This window comes from Onychomys torridus, unplaced genomic scaffold, assembly GCF_903995425.1.
Source record: "Onychomys torridus unplaced genomic scaffold, mOncTor1.1, whole genome shotgun sequence".
Taxonomy (NCBI): domain Eukaryota; kingdom Metazoa; phylum Chordata; class Mammalia; order Rodentia; family Cricetidae; genus Onychomys; species Onychomys torridus.
In genome coordinates, this window is record NW_023412553.1 from 5518 (window position 1) to 15087 (window position 9570).

Sequence of the window (9570 nt, forward strand, 5' to 3'; positions counted from 1 at the left end):
CACATGCCTCAGGGAAACTTAGAAGGGCATGGAATAATTTCTAATAAGCCTGAGGGGGTACCTTTTTGTGATGGCCTAGAAGAGGTACTGTAGTGTCTGGCGCTAAGACACAAGGTTGTGATTAGTTTAAAAGCAAAGCCTCAGTGATTGTGAAGGCAAAATACCTAGGTCAACTCACAAACCTGAGTGAAGTAATTGATGCTAACAGGCAAGGCTGTGATTGTTTCTACCAGAAGGTTGTAATTGGTCCCAGTTACAATCAGGATGCTGAGCCTTAACTGGAAGATGCTCTTCCGTGATGTGTGACCTGGTGTTGTAGCATTAGACACAAGAACAGGCTTCTCTTGCTTTGCCCTCCCTTACCTATGTTCAGTACCATAGCTGATGGGATGGAGTCAGCACCAGCAGAACCAAGTGTAGTGGGTCACACTTGCAAACACAGCTATCAGCAAGGGCAGTAGCAGGGTCATGTTTCAATGATCACCTGGGCTATGAAGACCCTGTCTCAGAGAAGGAGCATGAGACAGAGGTGAGGGGGAGGGACAGAGAGACAGGGACAGGGAGACATAGAGGACAGGGGAATGACATTGACAGTGGGGATGTAAGGCCAAGTAGGAAAAGAGACAAGGCAACCAGGTGACTGACAGCTGAAGAACCTCAAGGGGCCGGGAAAGAAAGAAGGGCAGGGGAAGTAGAAAGAGGTCCAGGGAGCTGGGAGGGTTGACACTGAAGAAGGACAAGGGCTGTGAGGTGACAGGAAAGAGAAATGTAAGTCCTGGCTGTGCAGGCTTCCAGAAGCCTTTCTACATTTCAGCTTGTTTTAAGGGTTAAGGAGCACTGAGTCCTGCACCTACAGCAGAGCTCTGTCAGTGGCTACTCTTCAGGATTGAGTAGAAATGTCCTTAGACTGCCCTGAAGCTGAGGTGCAAGTTACAGCAAGGAGCTGAGCAATCTGCACCCTGAGGGGCCACAAGTTCTGTAATATTGGCAGGGCTGAGGGTCCTGTTCTATACCAGCCTGCATACTGTCGTGACTGGAAGTTGTCAGGTAGAGTGGGAAAGCAATTCTGACAAATCCAGCACTTGAAGATTTCCCATGTATGCCCATTGACTTCTATGTGGGTGAATCAAACCACATCCAGCAAGCCTATTGGTAGCTCTGCCACTGTTTGAAAACACCTCCATAGATGAGGAAAATCAACCATGGCAAAATCAGCGTGCCAACTCTGAACAAAACACAGCAGAGGATTTCCATACATGTGACATAAGCTTAAGTACTGAAAGGTTTACAACTGTGTTCTTTAGAGTGTATGGTGCCCTGGTGATAGAGTGCTAAGGTGTGTCCTTTTGTGGAAATATAAACAGAGAACTAAGCATGCCCCATGTTCTTAAAGAGACTTAAGAACTAAGAAGAGATTTTGAACCCATCACTGATGGCACACTAACTGACTAGACTTCCCTAACTTTTCCAGGTCATACCATTATGCATTTTTTAAATAATAAAATGTTGTTATACTATGGGAGGTAAACCCTAAAGAAGCCAAGAGTCCATCTCACCTTATTATATATTTTAAGACATATTGAAGATTGTTGTTAATCATGTTGTATGAGTTTAATCCCAGCACTTGCTAGGCACAGGTGGGCATCTTTGTGAGTTCAAGCCTTGCATGGACTACAGAGTAATTTCCAGGATATCCAAGGATATTCCTCAGAAAATCACTGTCTATAGAAACAAAAACAATTATTAATAAGACATATTTGTAGTAGGTAGCTTGTCCACCTATGACCTTGAAGTAATAGCCACTAGAGCATGGCCTCAGGCAGGCTTAAGACCTGAGGGGCAAAAATGCCTTGCTCTCCTCTGTCCCTCTGGGCTTGGATGTTGTACACTGACTTAGGTAGCAGGAGGAGTGTACTACAGGACATCAGACTTCCAGGACTCTGAGATGATTTTGCCTTATTCTGTTTAGTGAGTTATTTCTCCAATTTATATCCTAATAAATTCCCAGTACCCTTTAAGCAGATGCCCTTGGATTTCTGGCTCTATCTGCTGTCCCCAATGTGTAGGTGGGCCATCATTACACCCCTAGTTACTCACCTGTCCATGTGGGGTTGGGAGCACAGTGACGGGCTTAAAGACACAGGCACAGGGTGACAGGGACCACAGTGTACCTCTTGGGCAACAGGAAGTTTTGGCCTCTTCAGGTGGCATCTGAGCTTCAATTAGGAGGCCAGGGATATTACACCTTGGGTGCCAATTGTAGCCACAAGTTTTCTATATCCCACCCAGTCCTATAGCCTCTCAGTCCCAAGTAAACACACAGAGGCTTATATTCATTACAAACTGTATGGCATATGGCTCAGGCTTCTTGCCAGCTAGCTCTTACAACTTAACTCAACCCATTCCTATTAATCTATGTTTGGCCACTTGGCTTCATGGCATTATCTGTTCTCTCACATCCTGCTTCTCCTGGAGGCAGGTCCCAGCATTTGCTGCAACTCTACCCTTCTTCATCTCCAGGTTCGGTCTGAATGTCCCGCCTAACCTTATTCTGCCTCACCATTGGCCAAACAGTTTATTTATCAAGCAATGAGATCAACGTGTATGCACAGCATAAAATGATATCCCACAGCACATAATGATTCCAGAAATAACAGCAAGTCCTCTTGGGGTTCTTAGGCTCATGAAAAACAGATTTTAAAAAAGATTTAATGGAAATTTGATGACAATATAAAGTTAAGATCTGTTTATAATTTTTATTTTGATGAGTATTTTGCCTGCTTTCATTCATGTACAGATATTGTGTTCCTGTTCTGGAAGAGGTCAGAAGAGGATGTCAGATCCCCAGGAAATGAAGTTACACTTGGTATGGGTGCTGAAAAATGACCAAGGGTCTTCAAAAAGAACAAGGGCACTTAACTACAGAGACATCTCTCTACTCTCTGAAGGACAATGGCATTAGAGTTTAAAAGAGAAACCCTACTGTCTTTACAGCACTTGTTCCTGAAAAAGACCCAGGTTTGGTTCCCAGCATCCAACAGAAGGCTCACAAACATGCATAACTGCAATTCCAGGGGATCTTATGCCATTCTGACCTCTTTGCATACCAGGTACAAAAGTGGTACACAGACATTTATGCAGGCAAAACTCTCACACACCTAGAATAAAATAAATAAACCTAAGGAGAAAAACAGAGAAAGAAAAAAAACTGAAAAGTTCCAGGGCAGGTAATTGCAAATCTCCTTAGCTGCCCTGAGGAAAGAGAGAGAGTAGAAAAAGAAGCAAGCTGTCCCATCTGAATTAAGTCTGCATGGATGACACACAGGGTCCATAAGCAGCCACGTGGTAGGGTGGGAACTTTAGAGAGGGGTCACAGTGTCAGAGAAGAAAAGAGAGTCAGTGAAAGCACACCTAGAAAATAGAGAAAAATAAGCAGACCCTAGAGGCTACAAGATTGCAGTTATGTTTGAGCTTGCTTGAAGAGTGGGCTTTTTTTGTGGCATTATCCGTATTTATTTACTTTTATTTTTTCTCTTCTTTTTAAAAATTTATTATGTTTGTGTTTCAATTCTACATATCAGCCATGGGTTCCCCTGTCCTCCCCCCTCCCATCCCTGCCCTCACCTTCCCCCCATCCCATCTCCTCCAGGGCCAAGACTCCCCTGGGGATTCATTTCAACCTGGTGGATTCAGTACAGGCAGGTCCAGTCCCCTCCTTCCAGGCTGAGCAAAGTGTCCCTGTGTAAGCCCAAGGTTCCAAACCTCTCATGCCCTAAGGGCAGGTCCGGGTCCCACTGCCTGGGTGCCTCCCAAACAGTTCAAGCTATTCAATTGCCTCATTTATCCAGAGGGCCTGCTCCAGCTTGGGGCTCCACAGCCTTTGGTTCATAATTCATGTGCTTCCATTCGTTTGGCTATTTGTCCCTGTGCTTTTTGCAATGTTGCTCTCAACAATTCACACTCTTCCAGTCCCTCCTCTTTCTCAACAATTGGACTCCTGGAGCTCTACCTGGGGCCTGGCCTAGGATCTCTGTATCCACTTCCATCAGTTAGTGGATGAGAGTTCCAGCACAACCATTAGGGTGTTTGGCCATCTGATCACCAGACTAGGTCAGATCAGGCTTTCTCTACACCATTGCCAGCAGTCTACAGAGGATGTATCATTGTGGATTTCTGGGGACCTCTGGAGCACTCTGCCTATTCCTGTTCTCAAGTGGTCTTCATTTATCATGGTCTGTTATTCCTTGTTCTCCCTTTCTGTTCTTGAAACAGGTGGGATCTCCTGCTTCCCTAAGCTTTCCTTCCCTCGAACTTTGCCCTTCATTACTCCCACTCTTGTCCAGGTTGTTCATGTAGATCTCATCCATTTTTCGGTCATTGGGTGATCCCTGTGTCTTTCCTAGGGTCCCGTTTTCTAGGTAGCTTCCCTGGTATTCATTAAGGTGTTGACTGAGAGGTCAAGAGGTAAAACCACATCTTCATGAGTTTCATCTCTCACCACACACTGGATGCTGAAAGCTACTAAAAGATGCTCTTTCGGTGTGATTCCTGTGATGACAGCCCATTCACATGTCTCTGAGACATTTCTCTCATTTCTTCCAATACACTGTCAATGACCTCTAAATGCTGAGAAGGAAACGCGGACAAACTGCAATAAGCATCAAATAAAGTTTCCATCCCAGAGTAATCAATGCTTTCAACCAAAGGGATCCTTCATAAGTATCATTGACATTTTGTTCCTAGTTCATCACAGAGAATTTAATAATTACTTCACAGAAAATACAAGAATTAGGAATTGCATTTTAAAAATAGTGCCAGGTGCAGTGGAATCAAAAAGTGCATACATTTTGTGAACAATCTGGGCACATAGATCTATAGTGCCTATGGACTGAAACATCTCTACACGTAATGCTGAATTGGAGACCACCTACAAAAAAAGGGCATATTATATTCATGGGTCAGACAATGCATTATCAGTAAGATGTCTATTGACTCAAAGATGTCTACAGATTCAATACAATAACAATAAAATTACACTAAGTGTTTGAAAACGTGGATAACTAATTCTAATCTTTATAGATAAATATATAGTTTGTGGAAAAGTCTTAGACACAGGACAAAGTTAGAGAACAGCATTGCCTGATAGGATATCTACTTCCATATGAACCTAGGGCAATTGGGCCAGCTTGTTATTGGAATCCATGTTGACATGTAAAAGAGCATAATCTTCACTCCGTGCTTACACCCACACAATTACAGATCATTGCGGACTGTGTGCCAACGTTTTCCTATGTATTCCATGCTGACATCAGGTGTATGTGGAGTCTGGGCCGAGGAGAGGAGACAGTACTCCTGCTGCGGCCCCTCAGGCACTGGCAATATTGTCATATGCACCATGCCTAGATTGCTGGAGAACTGATGTTGGACAAATATGCTAAGGCAATTTGGTGCAGAAAGATGGTCTTTCAGCAAACAATGCACAGGCAAGTGTATATCCATATCCAAAAATATAACTATAAATCAAATCCTGTGCAAAGACCATTCAAACTAGATTAGAGAAATAAACATATAAAAATAAGGCTATAAATGTCCAACAGAACACACAGAAGAAAATCCTTGTCCTGGGACTAAGTGAAGATTTCACAGACAGGACACCAAATGAAAACCATAACTGAAGAACTGGTGAAGGTGGGATCCTGACAATTTAAAATCTCCTGCTCTTCCAAAGGCATGGATGAGAATTGAGAAGATAATGCTATGGCTAGAAAAAAAGTTAGAAAAACATATATTCACTAAAGTATTTCTATGAAACATACAGACAAGCTCACAAAAGTCAGGCAGAAAATGAAATTGATATATGGGAAAGGTTTCAGGTGTTCAAGAGGATATTGATAGAACTGTCCTTTTTATAAGCGATTCATTAGAGATATTAATGGCATATGCAGAGAGCAGTGTGGCAGGGATTCTGAGGAGACATAAGGGCCACCTAGAGGGTGGGTATCTCCAAAATGGAAATTAAAATCCCAAACTGGTGCCAAGCACACAGTGTCCCACACAAGGCAGCTGAGGCAGGAGAATGACTGAGAGTTCTCAGCCAGGGTAGGACACAGTGAATTGCTGTCTCAAAAGCAAATACAACCTCAAATGACTGAAAACGAAAAAGAAAATCCTCTAACCAGCTGCATATTGAAATAATCATCTGAGACATGTAGGGTAATCATTGACTTCTCTTTAGGCTTTACCACTTAATGTGCCACCGATCCTGAGTGAGCAATGTCATCCCCTTTTCACAGAGCAGGAAACTGGGATCAGAGGGTGTTCTCACTGTCATATGTCCCTCCAGATTCCTCCCCCAGAACACCTAGCCTGGACAATGGCTCCAGCACACCCCTGCACAGAACAGAACACTGAAGAGGCACAATAGTCTCAAGTCTCTCTCCTTCTGGAGACACACTGGCTACAAATCCCGATGTGGGGGTAAACCTACTTGGGACGGGGACCCCAGCATCTTCCTCTCCACCCTAAGGAAGATTCCAGGGCTCACCTCCCGGAATCCATAAGCTCAGCTCAGGCCAAACACCAGAAATGCTCATTTTACGGGACATCACCAGGGCTGCCATTGAAAACAGTCTTCATAATGAACTGTTTCTATGACAACAGCATTGCTTCCCCCATTCTGTAACTAGGATTGGTTCTGCCCAGCCCTCCCTTTCTTTCTCTCAAAGCAGGAACTCTTCACCCTGGTTATCACCTGAGTAAGCATGCCCATTAGAGAAACTGCCACCAGCAGGAAAGCAGAGCTTTACCTTTTTGTTCTGTGAACCAAACACACCCCCGGAGGCATGACCATATTCTACACACCAGAACGTGGTGGTCTCCATGGAAATGTTGTCACATTGTTTTGGTGAGAGAGGAGCAATTTCATCCAATAAATAGCTATGCATATATAAACTCATAGCGGAAGATAAAGTCTGGGACACCTTGTCTAGAGACATGCTGCAAAAGTAAACCTCAAACCTGTATCCTCACACATACAAAGCATGCTCTCTACTCCTGAACTACATCCCCGTGTTCTAAACTTCATTCATGAAAGCACATATGAATGAGAGAAAATGATCACCATTCATATTGACTGCAAGGTACTGCGTCAGGTCCTTTGAGTGTATTTTATGGCTTCCAGTTTAGGGTTTTGATGAGATTTTTATAAACCATAAAGAATGATAAAACAATTTATTCTCAATGACAATAATAACAATAACAGTACCCATTAGTGAAGCTGCCACCAGCAAGAAAGCTGAGTTTGATATTTTTTATCTGAACAAAACATATCCCTACAGGCACAGCCATGTTCTACTCACCAGACCACCATGTGGTCTCCATGGAAAAGAAGTCACAATCATAGATGAACATTGATATCATGGTGACAGATGAACGAATTCATCCAATAATTAGCTATCCATACATGATGATCTAACAAAATTTAAAGTCTGGGACACTTTGTACAAAAACATCCTGAAAAGCAAAATAGGAAAGTTAAAAGTAGCAGGAGATGCCGAGAATCGAACCCGGGACCTCATATACTCTAAATATGTGCTCTACCACTGAGCTACATCTCCGTGTTCTATGCCTTCTTGATCAAAGCCCATATAAATGCACAAAGATGGATCCAGCTTGCATTTTGACTGCAAGGTTCTGTGTCAGGAAATTTGAGTATATTTTATGGCTTCCAGTTTAAGGTTTTGATAAGATTTTTAGGACAGAATCAGAAAACAATCTATTTTCAATAAAAAAATAATAAAATAATAGCACCCATTAGTACCCATTAGAGACACTGCTACCAGCAACAAAGCTAAATTTGTTTTGTTCTTGTGAACAAAACATATACTAGGAATCATGACCTCATTCTACTCACCAGTCTATGGCTGTCTCCATGGAAACGTAGTCACAGACATAGATGAACATTGTTGTCATGGTGATAGATTTCATCTAATAATTTCATCCAATAATTAGCTATGCACATATAATCTCCTAACAAAAAGTTAAAGTCTAGGACACCTTGCACAGAAACATCCAGGAAAGGAAAATTCAAAAGTTAAAAAATAAATAAATAAAAAGGCTTGGAGATGCCGGGAATCGAACCCGGGACCTCATAAATGCGAAATATGCGCTCTACCGCTGAGCTACATCCCCATGCTCCCAATATAGTAGATAAAAGTCTATATGAATGCAAAAGGCCTGATCTACCATTCATAGAGGTTGTAAGGGTCTACTTTATGTACTTGGAGTATATGTTACGGCTTCTGCTTTAGAGTTTTGATACGATTTTCAAGACATTAGATGAGAAAATAATCCATTTTCAATCAAAGGAAAAAGAATAACAAACCACCTTATGTTATTTGAAACTAGGTAAGCTAACAATAAATAATACTTTGAATTTTTCAGGATCCATCAATTTTAATTCAACTTTATGTTGTAATATTAGTTCAACTTGACACTGTCATGAGGAATTATTATGTCTTGTTGACTAGCAATATACTAATATGTCTGAGAGCATGGGGAGTTTCCTGAAACCTTCCTTATCATACCTCTATTTTCTTTTAAAACATGCCTTAGCTTTCAAGAATTAAAAAGAATTTTTTTTTCTAATTTTGGACACGCTGGTCATCTTGTTCCTTAACATTCCCACGCACTATTTATCACTTCATTTATTCCAACAACTAAATTTGAGTGAACTGTTTCTTCATAAAACCCTAATGTGCTTCCTTTCTGTACGTTTATACATCTCTCTCCATGCGCTGTAAGCTTCTGAAATGAGAGGTTTGTTACATTGTATCCCCCTTGTTCTCACCTCATCTGGTAATTGGCTCAACACACAAAATCATTAAATAAGAATTGTGTGTGTGTGTGTGTGTGTGTGTGTGTGTGTGTGTGTACGCTCACATGTGAGTGAAAAGTAATAAATACAACCAGAGAAGATGCCAGATTATAGACGCCTGAGTCTGAAATTAAGGACATTGCTCAACCTCAACAACTATTGGAACACTACAAAGAATGTGATCAAAATAAGACTTTACTATAAAACTCCCAGATAAAGACAAGGAGTAATAGCAGACAATCAAAGGTAGCATAGGAGAATGAGAACAACCTAAATAAAATAAAGACAAAAGCAAAAAGAGAGGGAAGGAGGGAAGGAAGGAAAAGTCAGATGAGGGAAGCAGAGAAGCAATAACTTTTCACTGCTGACCGTGGTCTAGCTTTGGGGTATTGGTGGATAAGTACTGATACTCAAAGGACCTAGTAGTAAGAAAATCAGAGTCAGTATATCTCTGTGAACCATGATTCCTTGGTGTTATACTTAGGTCTGGGAATCTGCCTTCTGTGTTTTCTATTCCCAGTAGGTTTCTCCACAATATATCCTGATTAGAGTTCCCCTCCCCTCCACTCCTCCCTGTTCCACTTCAATTACCCTCCCATCCGGATCCACTGTGGATCTGCACTCATTACAAAATAACAGGCTGCTAGGGGATGACAGCAAAACACAACTAAATAAAGTAGAATGAGACAAAACAC

General features: G+C 41.9%; 2 non-coding genes across 2 annotated transcripts; both read right to left on the minus strand.

The window, feature by feature from the left end:
* Window positions 1-7544: 7544 nt before the first annotated feature.
* On the minus strand, window positions 7545-7616 carry Trnas-aga. The gene has a single exon. It is a non-coding gene; the product is annotated as a tRNA-Ser (tRNA).
* A 502-nt stretch (window positions 7617-8118) lies between these two features.
* Window positions 8119-8190, minus strand: Trnaa-cgc. Its single transcript has one exon. It is a non-coding gene; the product is annotated as a tRNA-Ala (tRNA).
* Between the last annotated feature and the right edge of the window lie 1380 nt (window positions 8191-9570).